Here is a 24,591-nt window from a genome sequence, read left to right as displayed (position 1 = left end):
TTAGCTTGGTTATATGCTGTCTGTGTTCCAGTCATTTTTCTGTAAAGTGTCATTTCTGTGGGATTAATGACCACCTATAATCAAATTATATTTCAAAACCACAGTTCCTTAATAAAGTATTTAACAGGTTGCTTTTTAAAGTGTGGGAAATAGTTATGGAACATATTTACTGTTGGCATTTACTCAAACCTCTCAGCTCAAGATTTTGTTTCTAAAATAGAAATAATACCATGCAATGTGACTGTATACAGTTAGTAATATAAATAAAGTGTGTGATCTATCTTCCATATGTATGCACCAGATGCATACATATTAAAAATATGTTAATTTTCTCCCCTGGAAGAATATTTTATATATTCCACAGCATACTTCATTAAAATATGTGTAATGATAAAATATATGTACAGGTTTAAAATGAAACTTCAAAGGAAGATTATGCTAAACTCAAGTGTCTGCATGCTTATTATGCTTGTCACTGATCTAAAAATTATTTAAAGGTTAGTTTTCTAATCTAATTGCACAGCTAAGAGTTTAAGGTCATCATAATGCTAGAGAGGTGAAAAAAATACTCTTCCAGCCTTGACAGATACAAGAGGCAGAGAAGGGAAGGAACTCATTTGAATCATACATAAACACAAAGTAAAATAAAATAAATGGTCTCCTTGATGGTACACAAGCAATAAGATCAGTTTTGATGTCCCAAGTTAGGAGAGAAAAAAAATCTTTAAAAAGAATTAAGCTGTCATTTTGAATTGTAGCCAGAGAGTGTTCCCTTTCACTTTGAATAAAACTACCAAACCAGGAAGAGAAAGATGTGAGTCTCAACTGGGCTAACAATAAGGGGAGATTTATCAGGATTGCATAAAAGTGGGTTATCTCGCTTTTAAAGACGCAGGGGATAACCTTAATATCAGGACTCGCAGACATATACTACTACTGTATTAAAATGATCCCTTAATTATGGATCCTGGATTTTAATTCCAAGGGCATTTTACAGCTGAATCCATAATGGAACCTTATCATAATTACGGGAGGAAAAAAAATCACATTGTCAACAATTGCCTGTGTGTGATGAGGCACTTATCTTTTGATGTTCAGTTACCTTCTGCTTGTTAACCTTGTCGTGGAGGGCCACTGCAGAGAGCAGCGACCAAATGCACCCCCCAGTAATTACTATAATTCAGTGGGAGATGCAGTCACTTGAGGCAGGCAGCTCTGCCCCCACCATCAACCTTATGCAACTCAAGGAAAACACAAACATGGCCGGGCTCGGACAAATTAGGCATGAACAAATGTCTCACATTAAGTGAGTTAAAGGACCTTGCTGAAAATTACAAGGGCTGCTTAGGAAAGCAGTGAATCCCATTATGGAAGTAATAGGTCTAAAAGAAAGCAGCTTGTTGGAGACCATATACAGCGGCAGGATAGAGACACCTTGGTGGGAGCGGGCCCCATCCTGGACACAGTTCTTCAGCATGGCCCCCTCTGGGAGGAGTAATCAAAGTCAGGAGTTGGGGACTACCGTCCTAGAAATGTAATTAGAAAATAAAATGCTGTTTTGTATTCCCTCAAGCAATTTTACTATGGAAAACCAGGAAGAACACAATCCTATGTCTCACTCTGAGTTTTAAAAAGCTCTGTCTTTCTGGCAATACCTGATTTGAATTCATAGACTGCACATTGCAGGGCGTACGTGGACATTTATACCTCTATCAGAAATTATTTCCACATTACGATAAATAGGCTTGGGATATGGGTACTTCTAAATAACTATCTTTATGAAATATATTATTTTAATATGCATTTTCCCTGCCTTCCACTTCACTGGCAGGTGGGTGAGAGGTTCCTATTCTTTAAACACGAATGAGACTGGGCAGTGCTCCATTTAGCTCTTTCTCCTGCTTCAGTGATAATGTAATTCATAGGAAATTCTGCCTTAACTCTGCTTTGTAGTATTTTCTAATGGCTTGCTACACTCTGAAAAAGTGCAGTTTTATTCAAGTCTGTTCTGTTGTGGAAAAAAATAAAATGGAAGAGGGGAGAGCAGGAGTAAGGATATATGCAACACGCGAGCCTAAGTAGGTAGATAGAGGGGTGTAGTAGAAAATGAAGTCATTAGGAGCCTGTGCTATGCAGCGCCATGAAAAAAATATAAGACAAATCACCACCACCCTATGTTTTGCAGGCTTCCATTAAGGGAGTCTGTGTGTGTGAGTAAATGGCCCTTAAGTTCGAGACTTTTTTGTGGTTTGACTTTAAAAAGTGCTGGTGAGGATGCGGAGAAAAGGGAACCCTCTTGCACTGTTGGTGGAAAAATGCAAACTTGTGATGCCACTGTGGAAAACAGTATGAAGGTCCCTCAAAAAGTTACAAATAGAACTACCCTAGGATCCTGCATTTGTCTTCCTAGGTATTTACTCAAAGAGCACAAAAATACTAATTCAAAGGGACACATTAGCCCTGATGTTGGTAGCGGCAGCATCGACAATAGCCAGATTATGGAAAGAGCCCAGGTGTCCATCAAGTGATGAATGGATAAAGAAGATGCGGAATATTACTCAGCCATAAAAAGAATGAAATCTTGACATTTCTAATAACGTGGATGGAGCTAGAGAGTATTATGTTAAATGAAATACGTCAGAGAAAGACAAATACCATATGATTTCACTCATATGTGGAAACGTAAGAAACAAAACAAATGAGCAAAGGGGGGGAAAAGAGAGGGAGGCAAACCAAGAAACACACTTAACTCTACAGAACAAGCTGATGGTCACCAGAGAAGTGGGTGGGGGGATGGGTTAAAAGGTTATGGGGATTAAAGAGTGCACTTGTCATGATAAGCAGGGGGTTGTTGTATGGAGTGTTGAATCACTGTATATACACCTGAAACTAATATTATACTCTATGTTAACTGGAATGTCAATAAAAACTTTAAAAAGTAATATGTAGACATTGGTCCAGCCTTATCATTCTAGTGATGTTATCAGTCCAGCGATGCTGCCTGTTTTTAAATACATCGCAATTTTTTTTTTACAATATAAGGTGCCTGTTTAATATCATGAGTCATATACCAAAATGTTGTTATATTTTTTAATGGTAAACTGAATCAGTAGGAAAAACAGTCAAATGGAACGAAGAATTGATTACATAATGTATCCCAATTTCATCGGTTGCTTATTGGATATAAGATTTATAGTCTATACTTGTGAATGTCTCTCTTCCTTTTTTCTTCTGAATGTGGGCCCACTTAGGTGAGCAATAAAAACATCCACCTTCTCTTCCCATTTCACATTTCAGTTAAAACAATTTTCATGATAAAAGTGTTAGCTCTATCTTTTAATGAAGTATAGACTACTCACATTCAACTTGCATTGAACTTGTGTGTCAAAAGTTTAAATAATTGGGAAATACTGGTCCAAAAATATAGATGATGCAAACATACCTACACTGCTGTAGATTTAACTTAAACAACCTCTAACTAATGCTCATACATTTCACTGGTATGAAATACACTAATAGTAGTTTATAATCAAAAGGCAAATATAGGAGTAATGAAACATTATGTGACACGCTTAGAGGCACATTGATGATACCCTCATACTAGTACTGCCACTATTCCTGGGCCTGCATGTGTGGGAGGTGACATGTTCCCTTGTCAAACATTGTCTGGCCACTATGTTTCTTACTAGGATGTTTTTATCAGCTTACTGAGATATCTTTGACAAATAAACATTTTTATATATTTACAGTGTACAATGTGGTGATTTGCTGTACATCGTGAAATGATTGCCACAATCAAGCAAATTAGTACAGGCGTCACCTCACATTGTCACCAGTGAGTGGGGGGGATGGGTGGGTAGGTGGATGTTCACGTGTGTGTGCGGTGAGAACGTTTAGAATCTGCTATCTTAACAAATTGCGAGTACGAAATATAGTAGTATTAACTACGACAACCGTGATGTCCATTGGATCCTCAGAGTTTATTCATCTTGTAACTGAAAGTTTTTACTCTTTGAGATCTCTCCACTCTCCCCAACCCCCAGACCCTCGCAACCATCATTCTATTCTCTGTCTCAGTGAATTAGACTTTTAGATGCCACATATAAGTGAGATTATACAGTATTTTTCTTTCTCTGTCTGGTATATTTCACTCAGCATATTGTCCTCCAGTTTATTCCATGTTGTCATAAATGGCAGGATTTCCTTCTTTCTCACGACTGAATAATTGCATGTAAACACCACATTTTCTTTATCCATTCATCTGTCTATGGACATTTGAGTTATTTCTATATCTTGGCTATGGGATACTTTAATGAGCATGAGGGTACAGATTTCATTTCCTTTGAGTATGTACCTAAAAGTGGGATTGCTGAATCATATGGTAGTTCAATTTTTATTAATTTTTTTGAGGAAGCTCCATACTATTTTCCATAATGGCTGCACAAATTTACATTTCTGCTAACAGCACACAAAAGTTCCTTTTTCTTCCACTCCTCGCCACTTCTCTCTCTTGTCTTTTTGATAATAGCCGTCCTACCAGATTTGAGGTGATATCTCATGGTTTTCATTTGCATTTCCCTTCTGATTAGTGATGCTGGGCACCTTTTAATATACCAGTGGCCACTTGTATGTTTTCCTTGGAAACATATCTATTCATGTCCTTCGCCCATTTTAGAAATCAAGTCGTTTGGGTTTTTTGTTTTTTTGTTGTTTTTTTTTTTTTTTTTTTGTCATTGAGTTGTATGAGTTCATTACATATTTTGAATGTTATCCCCTTATTGGATACGTGGTATGCAAATATTTTTTCCCAATTCTGTAGGTTACCTTATCATTTTATTGATTGCTTCCTTTTCTGTGCACAAGCTTTTTAGTTGGATGAGATCCCACTTGTCTATTTTTACTTTTCTTGCCTGTGCTTTTGGTGTCCTATCCAGGAAATCTTTGATGTTTTCCCGTAACCCGTGTGTCCTTCCTATCCACAGAATGTGGAAGGATCGCAGAGAAATCCTTTGTCTAGTGAATTTTTCTTGCAGTAAATTATTATGACTAATATTATCATCGATGATAATGATGATGATGATGATGATGATGTAACCTAGCCTTGTTTGGCTTCTGCCTATCTGAAGTTTTCTTGCTCTTTCTCTTTTTCTCTAGAAATTTCTCTAGCTGCTTATCGTAAACAGTGGATGACTATCCATTTCCTTTTAAAATGTTCTCTTCCCTGCCACTCTTTAGTGTATAATAGATTTCCGTTGAAGTCTCATGATCAAACTTGGACTATGGACTCCCCCACTCTAAGTAAAGAACTATTCGTTTAAGCAGTTAGAGCTCTGCTACTTGATTTGTATCTTACAGATTTGAAGAGGATTTGGTTTTCAGGGATTTGTTTCAATCTGGACAAAACTGTGTTTGACTGTTAGTCCCCCATAGACTTTTGGTTGGGATTGTGATAATCTAATATTTTTTTTCTTGATAACTTGAATTTGGTAGGGGGGGTCATTTTGTGTGGCATAAGAGAAAGAATGCTTTTTCTTTACCATATTCAATGAAAAAAATGAAATTCTTATAATACTACATTTACTAAAATCAATAAAAGAGATTTAATGGTTCTATATTCTTTCACAAATAATACTTATTAATGCCATATAGTATGAGCCTCTTCTTATACGTATCATACCCAAACCTATCCTTAAAATTCTGAAAATTATTTCTGATTTTTTTTTCTATTTTATATATGAATGGACTGAAGCTTAGAGGAACTAAGTATCTTGGCAGAATCAAATTAATAATTAAGATACACTAACCTGGTAAACAAGTAATTTATAAGCTTTGCCTAAACTTCCTCTCGGTCTACTTTTTTTCTCAGTCTCTCATGTGTGTTATCCAGTCTTGCTACAAAAAATAAGAACAATTCTCTGAATGAGTGATCTCTTATGAGTAACTGTTTTACATAACACCTAATGGCCACTAAATCTAGTAGCCAGTATTTTCCCTCGTGCTGTATGCCCTATAATTTTAACACAGCCCAAACCCTTTTCTTTGACATATTCAGAATATTGGGCTTAATTTGCCCATTTACCTGATATAGGCTGCATCATTTATTTCTTGAAACTTTTTACCTGGCTTTGAAGAAGCAAGACTATGTCATCAGTAGAAGTCCCAATTATTGTGTCTATTTTGTCCTAGCTTATTGTCTGTGCAGGAACTGTTAAAGGATTTTAGTTAATATCACTTAATTTGTTAATTATTGCTCTCTTTTGTATATTTTTTATTGCTTTGTAACATTTTCTTGCTTCTTTGCTGGTGTGAACATTTTGGTTTTCGTTCTGTGACCTCTCTTGCCTCATTCTTTTCAAGTCTAGTCTTCTATGATATCAGAATCTTGACTTTTCAATGAGGGCTTCTTCTCAGCCATGAGGGCAGATGGAAATTGAGACAGTCTGCTCTTCTTGATATCTGTCATCTAAACACACTACGAAATCAAGGATCTGTGTAGTTTTTCTGAGTTAATTTTACCTTACTTTCTCCCCCATAAGTAAGAAATAGATGAGCCGCCTACCATGAACTAAGAACAAAAAGAGGAGACAGGGGTTACTGGTGCCATGTGCTTGTGATGTGGTAACCTGGGAATCAGAAAACTTACATTCTCATCTCAACTCTCTAATTGGGATCTTAATTAAACATTTGTTCTAACATCTCTTGGTAGGAAAATGAAAGAGGCTGGCTTAAATTACTCAGAGGTCTTTTTTAGTTAAAAAACAAAATAAAAAAACTTTAATTTTTTTTTTTTGTATGTAGAAATCTTTGAAAAGGGTGAAGTTGAGCTGGAAACTCTAAAATATGAAATCTACTGTGTCTGGGGCATAGGGTGAATCCAGCCCAGAGTGAGGGTTTAGTCTGGTCTAATTAGGCCAGGACTTCACTGATAAATCTTGATGAGTTTACAGTAATGGGCAGAGTATCATTTTGAAATGAGTACTGACCAAAGGAAATGAAAAGGATACTTTAATATCTGGGCAGTGGGGTATAATTGAATAAGAAACAACTAGAAGCGAAAAGAAATAGAAAGAAAGGGCATCAAGTATTATGGATAAAAGCATCCATAAGGTTGAAATCTTAAACTTTTTTTTAAACGGTCATCCATTTTTTGAGAGAGACAGAGAGACAGAGCACGATAAGGGGAGGGGCAGAGAGAGAGAGAGAGAGAGAGAGAGAGACAGAATCCAAAGCAGGCTCCAGGCTCTGAGCTGTCAGCACAGAGCCTGATGTGGGTCTCGAACCCACTAACTGTGAGATCATGACCTGAGCTAAAGTCGGACACTCAATCAACTGAGCCACCCAGGCACCCCAATAAAGTTGAAATCTAATGATTTATAGCATTTGTTTTGCAGATAATAAAGAATTCTGAGTAAGTGATAGACAACACTACCTAATCAAACAATGTGACACAGTTTTAAAAATCATGAGTTGTAGGGACATCCTAGAAGATCTTCCTTAAGAACTGGACTCCCACCCACCCAAATAAATAAACCCCTATAGTAATATTATGCCAATAAATCTTCCTACCTTTTCTTTCTGCACCCTGCCCACGGCACCTCCAACACCAGTAACAGGTATTTATGCTAAGAAAAGTCTACTAACAAAACTGGGCCAAATAATCTCTCTCAGGAATCTGGGCTACAAAAAATGACTTTTGTTATTAAGTTTGGGATGATTAAACTGGGAGAAGACATAGCTTCTTTCTTTTGGCAATTTGCAGAGGGAAGCAAATATTACCTGGATACAATAAGGCCAAATGGGGACTAGACTCAGCATGGTGTCACTCTAAAATAAAAATATTACAAATCCAATCCCTAAAGCAAAGAAAAGCAATGTAATGCTTTCATACAGGCCTTTGTGGGTGCCTGATGGGGGAAGGATTTTACTACATAAAAAATTTAGAGACTTTCTAATTGCCTCATTTCCACACTCTCCCCAACGTGACACTGATCACATCTGTAGCTACAAATCAATCCTCCCTCTCTCTCCATGATTTTCCAAGATGATTCTGTGCCACATGGCTGTCACTTCATTATTAATTCTTCCTTCTGCAGCACCATTTGTATGTAAAATGCTCTAGTTCTCAAGACTTTATCAAATCCTTTGATTTTCTTCCAATTTCAATAAATACAAGGAAAGCGCTGCAAGTTACAAGTTTGGAGGAAGCATTTTTTCTGGGGGTTGGAGCAGGACATGAGGACCTGGGCATTAGAACAGCCAATATAGAAAACTGTCAAAATATATGAAATTTGTTTTACCTGACCCACAGAGAAAAATATGTCTAAAGGGAGAGCATGTAATAAAGCAGGTGCACAGAGGAGAGGGACTGTAAGACGCAAGAAAGAGAGTAAGAGATCCCTTTAATTGATGACGCCTCACCCACAATTACCTTCTTACTTTTCTGAGGCCCAGCTACACATCTGGACTTGGGGAAATTGAGATACCCTCAACTTCTCATTTAGTCCCCACCCCTCCTGCCTTGTGACTCACTCTAAATCAAAGGTGTTCAGTTACTCATAATTTATTAATTATCAGGCCAACTTTCTCCACATAGAAGTCTACAAGTTTGTCTTTCAAAAATGGAGAGATTCAAGTAATTCATGAGTTGTAGCAATTATTCTCCAAGTTCAACTATTAACCACACTTAAATCAAAAGAGAAATATAATTAAAACTGAGAACAGAGGAGGAAATAACTATGTCATATAGGTTACTTTCTCATAAACTTTTAGCACCTACATTTCAGAGCAGATACGTTTATATATAAAACATATATATATATATATACGTTTATATATAAACGTATATATATATACGTTTAATATATAAACCATATATTCTGCACTGCTATAGTGCAGAATTTAATATAAGCTACGTAACAATAACCACTCATTATGTTTACATGTTTCCTAATATGATACTTGAAAATTTAAGAAATTTTATCTTAAATGTTTGAGGATTTTTTTTAAAAGTCACCGTGAGTCTAGAAATGTCATTATATTGCTTATTTAATGTTCATATTAAAATTTTGCATAACAAATTTTATGATAAGCTTACATATTGTTTATGTATGTGATTAAAATTATAATCATCATGGAAACATGCTTGCTACAAAACTATCATATTTATTATCATCACCGTGTACTATTTTTATTCACTTAAGAATGCTTGAAATTCTCTTATTTGTATATTTTCTACCTCTTCCTACCTGATTTAGAGTTTTGTGAGAGCAGGGGTCATGTCTGCCTTATTCTCTCTTCACACCTGAAACGGTTTCTGAGACTTGTTGAGGTTCAGTATTCAAACAGTCCTAAAAAGATAATAGGAAAACCAGTCATTGTGTGTCTCTGATGTTATACAATATAAATAAATAGCCTATGAAGTATTATAAAAGTGCGTAATTAAAATATAACCAAAGCTCTAGATTTAATTTTCAATTTACAGAAATATAGAGCATAAGTTAAATGACATATAGGCACAAGTTAAATACTATGTGGAAGCAATCATAAATATAGAATAAAAGACATTCCATTAGACAGAGTGCCTGGGATCCCCTAAAATTGAATGTTTTGGGTGTAATGGTGTAACTCTATTTGATTTAAAATGGCTAAAAATGGAAATATAACATACCAAAATTTGTGGGAGGTGGAAAAAGGAAACTCTAAGAAACAAGTTCATAGTGATCACTTCCTACCTCAAGAAAAAAGACACTCAAATAAACAACCTAACTTTGCACTTCAAAGAACCAAAACAAGAACAAAAGAAGCCCCAAGTTAGTAGAACTAAGGAAACAACAACGATTAAAGCAGAAATAAATGACATAGATACAAAAAAAAACAATAGAAAAGATCAATGAAACTAAGAGCTGCTTGTTTGAAAAGATAAACAAAATTGACAAGCCTTTACCCAGGCTCACCAAGAAAAAAGAACCCAATAAATAAGATCAGAAATGGAAAAGGAGATATTACAACTGATACCACAGACATACAAAGGATAATAAGAGACTACTAAGAACACTTATATGCCAACAAATGGGACAACCCAGAAGAAATGGATAAATTCCTAAAATCATGAAGAAATAGGAAATCTAAACAGACCGATTACTAGCAGGGAGATTGACTCAGTAATTCAGAACCTCCCAAATAACAAAAGTCTGGGACCAGAGAGCTCTATTGGTGAATTCTACCAAACATTCAAAGATTTTATACTTAACTTTTCTCAAATGTTGCCAAAAACTAGAAGAAAAGGAACTCTTCTAAATGCATTTTTATGAGACCAACATTACCCTGACACCAAAACCAGACAAGGATGCCATAGGAAAAGAAAATTACAGACCAATACCACTGATGAACATGGATGCAAAAATCCTCAAGAAAATATTAGCAAACCAAATTGAAGATTACATAAAAGTATCACTCACAACAATCAAATGGGATTTATTTCAGGAATGGGAGGATGGTTCACATCCACAAATCAATCAATGTGATGCACCATATTAACAAAATGAATGACAAAAATCATATTATCAGAGTGCCTGGGTGGCTCAGTCAAAGCGTCTGACTTCAGCTCAGGTCATGATCTCCTGGCTCATGAGTTTGAGCACCGCAGCGGGCTCTGTGCTGACAGCTCAGAGCCTCGGAGCCTGTTTCAGATTCTGTGTCTCCCTCTCTTTCTGCTCCTCCCCAGCTTGTGCTCTGTCTCTGTCTCTCAAAAATAAACATTACAAAAATAAAAAAAAATCATATGATTGTCTCAATAGATGCAGAAAAAGCATTTGACAAAATGCAACATTCATTTATGATAAAATCACTCAACAAAGCAGTTACAGAGGGAATGTACCCTCAACATAATAAAGGCCACACACAAGCCGCAGCTTGAGTGCATCTTATGAGAGACATTGAGTAAGAAGTATCCAGCTTAGCTGCTCTTGAATTTGTGATTCCAGAGCCTGTGCAATAGTAAGTGTGTATGGTTTTAAGTTTAAGGCACTTTGTCACTTTGAATAGATAACTAATCCAAACCCTTGATTTTCTGCACTAGATTTGCTATGTAAAGCTCCCGAAAGGAAGAATGTTTAGTTCTTTGATAGTTTCTAGAACACCAACAATTCCATTGATCTTATATAAAACTGTTCAAAAGAAGTCTTATTTACTGTAGGGCTATTAGGACATCCATGACTCAAATCAAATTTCTACACAGGAACAGAGACATAGAGTAAAAGGGACAGGGAGAAAGAGGCAACAAAATCAAAGGGAAATAGAGAAAAATAAATAGGCAAAAGGAAACATGGAAAAATGTTCAGAAAAGTCAGTAAAATGTTTATCTTTGGTGTTAATTGCTACCACACTTAATTCATATTGCTTTTGTTTTCTTCTTGAGCCAGACATTTGTGCTTTGTATTGCTTTATTTTATGTTAATTTTTAAAGTTCATTTATTTATTTTGAGAGAGATAATGTGCTCACATGAGTGTGGGAATGGGGCAGAGAGAGAGGAAGAGAGAGAATCTCAAGCAGGCTCCATGCTGTCAGGGTGGAGCCCAACGCAGGGCTCAGTCTCACCAACTGTGAGATCATGACCTGAGTCAAAATCAAGAGTCAGATGCTTAACTGACTGAGCCGTCCAGGTGCCCCTATTTTGTTGTTTTTTACTTGCCTCAACTTTTTTTTAATGTTTATTTATTTTGAGAGAGAGAGAGAGAGAGAGAGAGAGAGAGAGAGGCAGGGGAGGAGCAGAGAGAGAGAAGGAGAGAGAAAATCCAAAGTAGGTTCCATGCCCAGTGTGGAACCCAAGGTGAGATTGATCAAACGACTAAGAGATCATGATCTGAGCCAAAATCAAAAGTCAGAAGTTTAACCAACTGAGCCCCCACTGGCCCTACTTGCCTCAACTTCAATGATGAAAATTTAAAGACCCAATGGTTAATTGGTCTCTGACATGAATAAAATAGTAGGTAAAATGTTTATACTTTCACCATTTTAACTTACTGTTTGTAATTGGCAAATACACATTTTTTTAAAACACCATCACATCCTTTAAACTCTTAATGTTATGTTTTTCCCAGTGGACAAGTTTTAAGATCACCACTGCTACTCATCTATAAATGTGGGGCATAATATAAGAAAAGTCAGGCATTCACTTTGTGCCTTTAACTTGGAGGGAGTTTGGCAGTGTTTGCACCATAAACAAGTATTCTGTTTGGGAACTGAATTCAAGACTGATGTCCTTTTCTTAGGCTTTCAGACCAGCAGAAACATCTCCGGGGTAGCATGGAAGATTGGTGGGTTAGGAGTAGAGGTGCTGAAGTGACTTCAATGTGTATATGACTTCAGTGTGTATGTGACTTCAATGTGTATGTGACTTCAAATTTATTTTACTTCCCCAAAATGTAGAATTAATTCCTTGGTATCTCTTGTTGTCATTTCTTTGTAAGACCTTGTATGGAGAGGTTAATAAGGAAAATTGTGTCTTCTGAAATGATTAGGTCAGCAGTATAGAACAGAAATAAGTTCTCCCACTTGTCCAAATATAGCAGTCTTAACATTTCTGAAAACGATAAAGACAAATAACATGAGTACACTCTGAAAACTCAAACAAGAAAATAAATATAAGTAGAGAAAGGTCATAGATGACTTCTAACCCTCTTAACGTGTTTCAATTGCATCTTATTGGGCATCTTAATAAAGGAGACATTTACTGAGGGTAAGGCATTGTGGAACATTAGTCCAGGGACTGTACCAAAAGAAAGATTTCTGGTAAGTTATTTTTATTGTTAATAATAGCATACAGGTAATCTCCAACATACCCTCCAGTGATTTTCCTAACACTAATATGAATGTTAATTTCAATAATCTAATTAACATTCTGTGCGTGCGTGCACGTGTGTGTGTGTGTGTGTGTGTGTGTGTGTGTATGTGGTATGTACTTGGTCAAGGAGAAAGGGTAAACACAAAAAGAAGTTAAGGTATTTTGCTGTGTTTTGTTTTTTACATACAGAAGCTATTTCCCATGGAAATGGCAATATGTTAGTCCACAAATAGAGCTTCATGCTCTTCCTTGCTTCCTGTCTCCAAGGAAAGATACAGCATTTTATGTGGCCAGAATTCCACAGAATAGATTGAACTGACACAAGAGAAGAGCTTTCTAAAGGCTGTTTTTGGCCGGTAGTGCCTTGAGATTCCACTGCAAGGCTCTGTTTCTCATGGATTTTGAAGTCAGTGAGTTAGAAACCAAGACCGGCTTTAGAAATCTGCCCTGGTTGGAAAGGGCATGGAACATGGGACCACGAGGAGCTTTGTGAAGGGCTCTGGGGAAGATCCCACCTGAGTGATTCTTTGTGCTGCTGTGTTCACTTCCTGCACCAGGTTTTTCTATCACAGGGCAGTTATATAAAAAGGGCAAGATTTGGCTGTGATGTTAGAGAGTGAGACCATGTTTGGTACAATGCGTTTATACCACAACCCTGAGTTTAGCCTAAACACAAGATTCCACTATAAGCTTTATTCTCAAATACAGAAAATTATACTGCCAACGGAAGTTAGTGCCTCAATTTGAAACTGATGATAGGACGTCTGTCTTTGGTGGTGTTGGGGGCGGGGGACTAAACCAGTGACTCCCCTCCACAAACCGGTCCATTAATTCAATTGAAATGGGAGTTCTGAGCACACAGGGCCAGAATCTAATGTGGCCACATGAGGAATATTTTCCTTCTCTGCTGTAACCCTGAAACTAAATGTGCATTTTCCTTACTGACTAGTTTCATGAACGGGGCCAAAAGGTAGTGAGAGCCCATCTCTCTATGAGAGAAAATCCTCCCTGATCAATAGTTCCACTCTGATCGTGTCTGTAATGTACATCACAGCCCAGGCTGCAAGCAGCCGAGAAACTCTGCCGTCCACTGCATGGCTGGGAGTCAGTGGGGCACTTAACGGAGCTCTTTGTCCTCTCTGCCAGCCTTTGAAGGCATTTGATGCATCTGAACATCGGGAGTCCTTTTTTACTTCCCCAACAGGAGACGAAGATCTCACTCTAATGTTGTTACACAAGAAAGTCATTTAAGAACCCCGCACCTTTACTCTTTGGTCAGTCAATGATAGCAAACTGTTTGTTCAAAAGGACTTTTAGTGTGAGTTGTTCTACTCCAAGAAGTGCAGTGGTAATTAAAACAAAAACGGAAAAGTCAGAATACAACGCGATATAACCCAAAATTACCCCATGTGGCCCGGAGCTTTTTTTCATTCTTGATAGTGTAGTACCCCAAATCACAAGTCATATTTGCTCTTGATTAAATGGAAAAGCCAAAGTTTAAGTCGTGGTATGTCAAATGACACCAGCCACAGACAGGCGAAGGAAGAGAAAATGCTTGTAAAATCCCTGGACAGCACTGGAGGAAAAAGATACAACGTAACTAGTGAAGAGCCTAAGTTTTGAAAACAGATGAAAACTGTACACGTCTTGCCTCCACCCGACCAATAATGAAGCAAATGATCTTGCTGAACATTACTTAAAACTTGCTTAAATTATCACTCTAACTCATAAAATCCATTTATTGTAATAATGCAGAAAAATTCACCCGCACCAAAATTTGCTTGTAACAAAATAATCTAATAGTGTTCCATTATTGTTTGTGTGTGTGTGTGTGTGTGTGTGTGTGTGTGTGTAAATAATGATTTTCATGAGTATCAATATCTGGTATATTGGCTTTATCTCATACCACTTCATTTAACAATTAAAGTGTTCATGATAGAAAATGGAAAACTATAGCTGACTCTGAATAAAACTTACCCACTACCTCCCACTGCTCCTTCTGCTCCTTATATACAATATGAGAATATTTACCTGTGATTCAATAGACAGTGAAAAATATTTCCTTTTATCTTCAGAATTCTACTTGAATTGATGTCAAGAATCATTCACTTTTAAATGACATGTTTCATGGCCAATCAAACTTATTTGATGGGGCACCTGGATGGCTCAGTCGGTTGGGCTTCTGACTTCAGCTCAGGTCGTGATCTCACGGTTTGTGAGTTCGAGCCCCGCGTCGGGCTCTGTGCTGACGGCTCAGAGCCTGGAGCCCGTTTCAGATTCTATGTCTCCTTCTCTCTCTGCTCCTCCCCTGCTCATGCTCTGTCTCTCTCTGTCTCAAAAATAAATAACAATATTTTTAAAAAATTAAAAAAAACTTACTTGATTAAGCAGTGGTTCTAAAATACAGTGTTTGTTATATGTGTATATACACACAGACACAGACACACAGACACACACATATGTAATCACCTTTTATGTTCATAATATGAATTCAGTGGAAGAATAAGATATTTCCCATCCCTTTAAAAATCATACAGTGTGAGACTTAAAATGGCTGTTATCACTAAAAGATTTTATAATGTAACACGGTCTTATTTCATAAATTTCACTAGTAAATAATAGTTTATTGTATGAATAACCCAAAATATATTGATCTATTCTACTGAAAGTGGACATTCAGTGTTTTTTGCTGTATCTGGATACTTGTGCTTGTGTTTTTTTTATTATTAGCAGGGTTTCCAAAAGGGACGTTATTTAACATGTCATCTGATAAACACGTACATATCCTGTGGTATATGTATATACATGCAAATGTGTATACGTGTATACATAAGCACATGCTCATATGTGTAGTGTGGATGTGTGTACATATGTTTTTGCCTATGTTTAATTGTTAGGTTGTAGTATATGTGCATGTCTAACTTTACTAGGCAATGCCTAATTGATTTCTAATGTGGCTGTATCGTTTTATACGCCCATCAAATGTAGATAAGTGATCCCATGGGTACTCATCCTTGAAAACACTTGTTATTATCAGGTTTTAAAGTTTTTGCCATATGGTTAGTATACATTTCATTTTACATTTTTTTGTTTGTTTGTTTACCAGGATAGTTGAACATGTGTTCACATTTAATGGCCATTTGTAATTCCCTTTCTATGAAATTATATTTATACCTTTATTCACTTTTGATCTGGTTTATTTTGTCCTTTTCTCTAATTTGTGGAAAGTTTTTATATATTCTGGCTATGAATAAATTGTAGGCAAAACGCGTTGCAAATATTTTACCTTTTTAAGTGTAAGATTGTTAAATTTATTAATAGTTCCTTTTTTTACTTTATCATAATTAAAACATCCTTTTAATCCTTGTTATAAAAAATCCTCTTCCATTTTACTCTAGAAGTATCTGTTCTGTCTTTTACATATAAATTCCTAAAGCTGTTAGAGTAGGCAGTTAGTAAGTTCTAACAGGATGCCTGGAGGCCAGCAGGGAGGAAGTCAAGGTAAGCTGTGAGGACACCAGAGGCTCCTTCTGGGAGCACTCCAAAACTAAACCACAAGAAACCAGATCAAACCAGACAGGCTTAAGATGGCCCACAAAGTAGACCAAAGCTCACATTATGCCTTCATTATACTACATCACTGTACAAAAATCTCTCTAAGGGTGCCATGGCAGGAAACCTCTGACCAAGTAAGGAAAAAGACCCACGTTCCTGGAAGAGACCACCCTACCTCCAAGAAATCCCTACCTCAAATAATGAATATTCCACCCCTTAGTTAACAGTCAATAAAAGATAGAAACCCAAACCCCCCGTTTGCCCCCCAAACCTCCGGGGCAAAACTCTCCCCGGAGTTCACCCACTCTCACATCTGGAGGGTGTACTTTTCAGCATGTGTTGCTCATCCATTGTGTTGTGTCTGTCCCTCAATTCTTTCTTGTGACAGAACCAAGAGCCTCGAGCGACATCTTTTGGATGGACTGATCAAGGTCTCCCCGGTGCACTTAGCAACAAAACCATTTTAGATGGTTGTGGGCTAAAAATTGCAATTCATTTAAATTGCATTATAAGAACCATTATACAGGATTTGTTTTGTATCATAATTTTTCTTCTCTATTTTTCTATTTTTTTCTCTCTTTCTTCATTTTTGGCCATTTATTTGGACTGAGTTTCTCTTTCCCTTCAATATTTCATTAATTTTTTTCTTAATCAATATAGAAGTTATATTATGTCTTCATTATTTTGTGATTGCCTTCAGAATTTTAACATTCATATTTAGCTTAAGATGTTCAAGCATAAATGATATTTTTGCCACTTTTTCCTGGACAATCCAAAGATCTGAAAATTATTTCACTCCAAAGCCCCTGCCGTCTCCTCCCCCTCCTAATCACACACAAAGGCTTATCATCCTAGAGTTTAGTTCTTTCTACCTTAGTTCCTTAAAAAAAATTTTTTTTTCAACGTTTTTTATTTATTTTGGGACAGAGACAGACAGAGCATGAACGGGGGAGGGGCAGAGAGAGAGGGAGACACAGAATCGGAAACAGGCTCCAGGCTCCGAGCCATCAGCCCAGAGCCTGACGCGGGGCTCGAACTCACGGACCGCGAGATCGTGACCTGGCTGAAGTCGGACGCTTAACCGACTGCGCCACCCAGGCGCCCCCAAAAAAAATTTTTTTTAATGTTTACTCATTTATTTTTGAGAGAGAGAGTGAGAGAGCATAGGGAGAGGGGCAGAGCGAGAGAGAGACACAGAGTGTGAAGCAGGCTCCAGGCTCTGAGCTGTCAGCACAGAGCCCAACGCAAGGCTCAAACTCATGAACTTCGAGATCATGACCTGAGGGGAAGTCGGATGCTTAACTGACTGAGCCACCCAGGTGCCCCTCTACCTTGGTTCCTTTAACCACAAAACCTAGATGCTTTCTTTGTCTTCTGGATCTATGCTGTGTTTAAAATTTACATTACTTACCATTATTTCATACATTTAATACCTTCTTTCTGGTTTACTGAGACCCAATCTTTAGAATCCTAGATACAGATAAACACAGGCAGATGCTAACTCCATTGCTGTTTTATTTACCCTTACACATATTTCTGTTGCTACTTCTGGCCTCTGTTTTTGTTTTTTTGTTTTGTTTTTTGTTTGTTTAGTTTTCGTTTTTAATTTCCAAAAGTTTAGCTATGTATTTTAAACTCTTGGTGTTAATATATTACCCAGGGAGGAGGCGTTGGACTTCACATCTATTTTGCCATTTGGGGAAAAAAATGGGAAAAAAAAAACCCAGCATTTTGAAAGAAAAGAATGTTAAGTAAGTATTTCAGAGAAATATTTACTGCGTAAGATGCCAATATACATAACGTATTTGAAAATTTGGGGAAATCAAACCATTTGAAAATTTTAGCAAAAGATAACGTGTGAGTTTTCCAAAATACCCCTATGACCAAGTGAGTTGGGAAAGATGAAGGGAAAAGGTGATGTATATACTTGGGTATTAGTAACAGACAGAAGAGTGTCTGTAACCATGACATCTTTGGAAAGGTAGTAAGACCTGGGCTTATGAGAATTAAAATAACTCTCTACTTGAAGACCTGTCACAATGAGGTAAATTTCATCAGTAAACAGACTTTAAAATACCATTTTCTCGGAGTTGACTCATATTTTGTTTCACTGGACTGTCATAACAATTACTGATTTCTTTACCTGACCATGGCTATTGATATTAAGGCTTAGGAATGGGATTTTTTAAATGCCACTCATATACATTGAGAAGGAAATAGAGTTGAAAGCTAAACGTTTCTCACTGAAAAAAAAATTCCTTTAATTTTCTGCCCACTAAAGTGTTGCCATCTCACGTCATTTTAATATGCAGTTAACCAGAGGATGGAAATGCTATGATTTATTGTGACAGGGTAAATAAAGCAATAAGAGCAAATCTAATTTAAGCATGCATCACTGAGCGTGCCTTTTCACTCCCGCTTGATGGCTACCCAAAATGATCCAACGAAAAATCAAAAGCGAGATGCATTAAAAGTGGGAGACTGGCTTTGGAGCACGCTAAAAGCTGTTGTGTAGTTCGGGGTTGTCCTCCTAAGTCACTGAAGTCTGGCCGGGAGCTTAGAAAGGCTTATCATGATCTTCTTAAGCCTTTTTGCTTCCTGCTGCTCTGTGAACCGTTTAGTATAGCTGATCCTTCCATCAGGAGCCCCCATTGGAAATGTATCTCTTCTGTGTACTAGCTGGGGGTTCCTGGACAAATTTCTTAACAAGCCACACCTCCATTCCTACATCTATAAAATGGAAATACAAATCATATGAAATTAATCCAGGTGTGTGAGTGTTGAATGAGAATACACATGGAGGACTTAGGCATTGTCTAGTCGTTACAAAAGCTCGGTAAATACTAGTTATTATTAATATTAAGCTTAAGTATAAGTAAAAACAAGTGCCTGAAACAAGTGAAGTCACTACATTGAATACCTTGCTCTCAAACAGAAAAGAATATGAAAACAAGCAGCTTGTCTTCCAGGCTGACAATTAACTAGATTCAAGGGGTAAATATATAACATTCCATGTTAAATGTGTGTAACTCTGATGGCTCCCACATTCACTCTGGCTGGGGTCAGTCTTGCTTTCGAAAGCTCCAGAAGGTGGTTCCAGGATCATTCCCCTGGTGTTCTCCCTTCTGTCATGTGTCTGCTACTTTTCTCTTCAACATATTCTTGATAACATTTAATTTGTTTCCAAACACCTTGAGTAAAGCATCATCATCATAAACAAACAAACCAAAAAACAAAAAACAAAAGAAAACAACCACAAGTTTTTCTCTAAGAAGAATTCTTTTGTTTCAGAGCCAACACACTCCAATTCCACATGCATTTTAAAAATCACAACATACTTCTTCTCATTACATGTTTTGTGCATGAAAAAAATGAATAGTAAAAACACATTTTTCAGGGTGCCTGGGTGGCTCAGTCAGTTAAGCCGCTGACTCTTGGTTTCGGCTCAAGTTATGATCTCATGGTTCATAGGTTCAAGTCCTGCACCAGGATCTGTGCTGACATCATGGAACCTGCTTTGGATTCTCTCTCTCCTTCTTTCTCTGCCCCTTCTCTACTCGCTGTCTCTCTCCCTCCCTCTCTCTCTCTCTCTGTCTCTATCTCTCTCTCTCTCAAAATAAATAAATAAACATTAAAAAAACAGCAACAACACTTTTCGATGTAGGCCGAATTGGATTATTGTGGTGGCTGTTGATGTTCTTATTGAGAGCTTAGAGCATAATTTTGGCTTTTTCACATTCTGGAAATGATTGGAAAATGTGATAAGACAGTGTTTTCAAGGAACCCTATGGCTTCAGTGTTGCAGCATGAATAGAAACATGGGGCAAGGATTGAGTGAGGAAGGCTCACTGTGTGCCAGGCCCTGGGCTGAGAGGTTTACAGACATTTGTTTCACACAACAATCATGTGTGAAATATTAGTAATCGCATTTTTTACAGAAGAAACTTCAGGTTTAAAAGCTTGCTCAAGGTCACACAGCCAGAACTGGAAGCTGGACTTAGGACTCACATTAACTACTGCTAGTTCTGAGAATGCTAATAGTTCTGTTGAATAGCTTGCATCGCTACTGAACAGAAAACCACGGAAGTCTGTACAGCTAACTGTCTAATGAGTTTGCTATCTAGTGAAAATAAGTGGCTTTATCAAATTCCGTGATTTGATTCTATACGCATGTACATGCAAACTTCGTTCCTACAGATTTTGTTTGCTGCTGCAGTCGTGATTGATGAAATGTTTTAGTTACAAATACATAGCTTCGTTTACTTCCATTTTCCAAATAAGTACGCGAAAAATTCTGATTCACCAATTTTACTATCAGTCTTTTAGTATCTTGATTTTTAAAAAATTTTTAATGTTTATTTATTTTTGAGAGACAGAGCATGAGCGGGGGAGGGAGAGAGAGAGAGGGAGACATAGAATCTGAAGCAGGCTCCAGGTTCTGAGCTGTCAGCACAGAGCCCGACACGGGGCTTGAACCCACGAACCGTGAAATCATGACCTGAGCTAAAGTCGGACACTTAACCTACTGAGCCACCCAAGGCACCCTTAATATCTTGAGTTTTAATTTTTTTTTCAACGTTTATTTATTTTTTTGGGGACAGAGAGAGACAGAGCATGAATGGGGGAGGGGCAGAGAGAGAGAGGGAGACACAGAATCGGAAACAGGCTCCAGGCTCTGAGCCATCAGCCCAGAGCCTGACGCGGGGCTTGAACTCACGGACCGTGAGATCGTGACCTGGCTGAAGTCGGACGCTCAACCGACTGCGCCACCCAGGCACCCCTTGAGTTTTTAATTTTACATTTAATGTGGAATATGGATTGGGCTTCAAAATAAAATTTAAGAACGAGTTCAATTTTTCAAAAAAAGGATGAAAATACAAAGTGGCTAAAGTCATTTGAGTTGTGACACATGTTAATGCTCCTGTAGCTTTCTGAAATGAACAAACCAGAAAAAAAAAATGAAGGCAAATACCATCCACTCCCAAATATTTGGCACGATATTGCATTCTAAGATGTGTAGGATGCAGGGGCGCCTCGGTGAATCGGTCGGTGGGGTGTCAGACTCTTGGTTTTTGCTCAGGTCATGATCTCATGGTTTGTGGGTTTGAGCACCACATTGGGCTCCGTGTTGACAGTGTGGAGCCTATTTGGGATTCTCTCTCCCTCTCTGTCTCCTCCTTCCCCACTTGTGTGCACTCATTCTTTCTTTCTTTCGAAATAAACTTAAAAAAATAGAAATAAAATAAAATGTGTAGGATGCATTTAGGTATTGAAGGGATAATTTTACCATTGTATTTATAATATTGCTGTATTATATTGCAGTGGAATCTATACCCTATTGACCTGGTAGACCAGATATCGTTATTCTCCAGGGCAGGCCTCAGCACAGGAGTGACTGAATATAAATATTTACTAAAGGAACTCATATGTAACTAACCAATGAATGAGTTAATTTCTAGATTGTGTGATTATGAGCAGATATATTTTGCTGTTTTTCACGTTTTTGCCACTAAGTTTGTATTTTTTTATATGGAGATAATAAACTTTATTTAAAAAAAATTTTTTTTTCAACGTTTATTTATTTTTGGGACAGAGAGAGACAGAGCATGAACGGGGGAGGGGCAGAGAGAGAGGGAGACACAGAATCGGAAACAGGCTCCAGGCTCTGAGCCATCAGCCCAGAGCCCGACGCGGGGCTCGAACTCACTGACCGCGAGATCGTGACCTGGCTGAAGTCGGACGCTTAACCGACTGCGCCACCCAGGCGCCCCAATAAACTTTATTTTAAAGAGGCCCTTTGCTTGCAGAAGTGAGAACGCAGGTTGAATATCACGGAAGGGGATTATGCACATTTATCCCCCAAAGTTCCAAGCCCTCCAAAGCTGTGATGCTTGGTAGCTCAGGAAGCTCAGTTTACACCCTCCCTGTCCTCATTAGCATTCCATGCTCTGGGTGGAGTATGAAGGGGACCTTTCGTTTTCTAACAGAAACATGAAAAGGAAGAGAGATAAAAAGAGCAGTGAGAAGGAAAACACTTTGCTACGAGGAGAAATATCCTCAGTTATATTTCTTGATCCTTACAAGAAGAATCTAAGCATAATTATGAAAACATCAAAAAATGTATATTTTAAGATTGTTTTCACCCTGTAGGCCATTTGATGATGAGTATAAGATTTACTGAGGAAAGATTTAACCAGTTACTCATCAACAACACAAGGTCATACATCATGAAACATCGTCTGCATTTGTAAACTCCTTCCTGGGGGCGTTTTGTTACATTACTTTTCACTCTTTTCTTTGAGCTTACTGTCTTTTGTCCTATTATTAAAGAATATCAAGGTCAAATATTTTGTCACTGCCTTTGATGAATCACTCTTATACTCCAGAAATTCAACAGAGCCAAACAGATTTCTCTGCATGTGCGTATAGATCCTTGTGTGTGTGTGTGTGTGTGTGTGTGTGTGTGTGTGTGTGTTCCTTAAACTGTTTGAGAAACAGAATGTAATATGTATTAAGGTATTTAATATGAACTTTTTGCTTCTGGTGTGGACAACTGAATACTTAAATATTTATGATGAATGAATGAAAGGAAAATTCTGCCTCACTTGATAAAGGGACATTGGATTTAGATTCTGGAAGGTTTTATGGTTTTTAAACACATCCCTGAGATTAAATGCCCTCTGAGCTTCTGTAAAATGGAAAATGAAGGAATTTGTTCAAGGGCACATGACTAGCATGCAGCAAAGCTCTTTTTCCAACTGAGGTAGTAGGACTTCAATGCCCATTCTCTTTACCATTACATGATGATTTGGGGGAAGATTAAATGGGACAATGCATATAAAATAATGGTATGTATTTTTAAAAATAAATAAATACGTTTTATATCATGATAGTTATGTTGACAATAACACCTGACAGGGTAGAGGGAGATGTTTGAGGACAGGAAACAGATTGATTTGAGCCGGGAATACAGGATGCAGAAGAGGACATTACAGATAGTAAGTTAAAGTAGAAAATACTGTTGGGCCAGACATTGGAGGCTCTTAAATGTCACGTTTGGTATCTTTATTTTCAATGCAACCAAGAGGAATAGTTAACATATTTTATAAAGATGCAAAATGGGCCTAAACATAGTTACAGAAACAGGTTTGGCTGGGTGGCTTTGTCGGCTAAGCGGCTGACTCTTGATATCAGCTCAGGTCATGATCTCAAGTTCCTGAGATCACGTTCAGCATGGAACTTGCTTGGAATTCTCTATCTTCCTCTGCCCCTGTCCCCCGCTCATGCTCTCTCTCTCTCAAATAAATAAATTAATTAATTAAAAAACAAAAACAGGAAGAATGTTATAGAAGCAACATGTTTGGGGAAGGGAGGCAACAGGTTAATCCACTCGTTTGCCATTGCACTGGTTGAGGAAGAAGTATTTACGTGATTAGTGGCAATGGCAGTGATAAAAAGAGCATGAATAAAAGTGTATACAATTGGAAAGAGGTATAGCAATTAAGATTATATAAGCAGGATTAAAATTCACTGAGTGTCTTTTCTATCTAGACTCAAAAGAATCAAAATCAAGGAGGTCAAAGAAAGACCCTGCCGGAGGAGTCACCTTCTTAAGCAAAGTGCCTTGCTGATTGACTTCAGGTAACCGAGCTCTAACTTCTTCAGAGTGTTCTTGTTTGGTACAGCAGGTGGTGTTGCCACAGCACAGAAACCTTCATGCTCAGTTAAAAGATAATCAAGGGCTATCCTATTATCAAGAGCTTTGGCCAGAGAATCTAAGGATCTTTGCTGGGAAGCTGTTGTCTTAGAAATGGATTCTGAAGTTTTAGGAATTAAGAAGTTCCTGATCATAGTCTCGTTTACATTTATCCCTAGCTAGGGAAGTAAGGACCTGCCAGTACGACTGAATCCTGAATTGGGAATGCCTCCTGGTAGGCCCTTTCTAACTTGATGATGTGAATTAAGGGAAGACGACCATTGAGTTGATTAAAAGGGTAGAACTCTTAAAGAGAAAACCACGGGCCGAAGATGGTGTCACTTAGGCCAAGTCACCAAACCTCAAGTTCTTATAAATTTTATAATCTTGATAATCTTGGTGTGGGTGAACATGCACACACACACACACATACACACACACTCTCTAAAAGTTTTTTAAAAATTTAATAACTACTATCCGCCAGAGTTGAAGCTAGTT

This window comes from Lynx rufus, unplaced genomic scaffold (genome assembly GCF_022079265.1).
Source record: "Lynx rufus isolate CCGP_SWC_20201006 ecotype Redwood Valley unplaced genomic scaffold, mLynRuf1.p SCAF_20, whole genome shotgun sequence".
Taxonomy (NCBI): domain Eukaryota; kingdom Metazoa; phylum Chordata; class Mammalia; order Carnivora; family Felidae; genus Lynx; species Lynx rufus.
Note: the sequence above shows the minus strand (reverse complement) of the source record.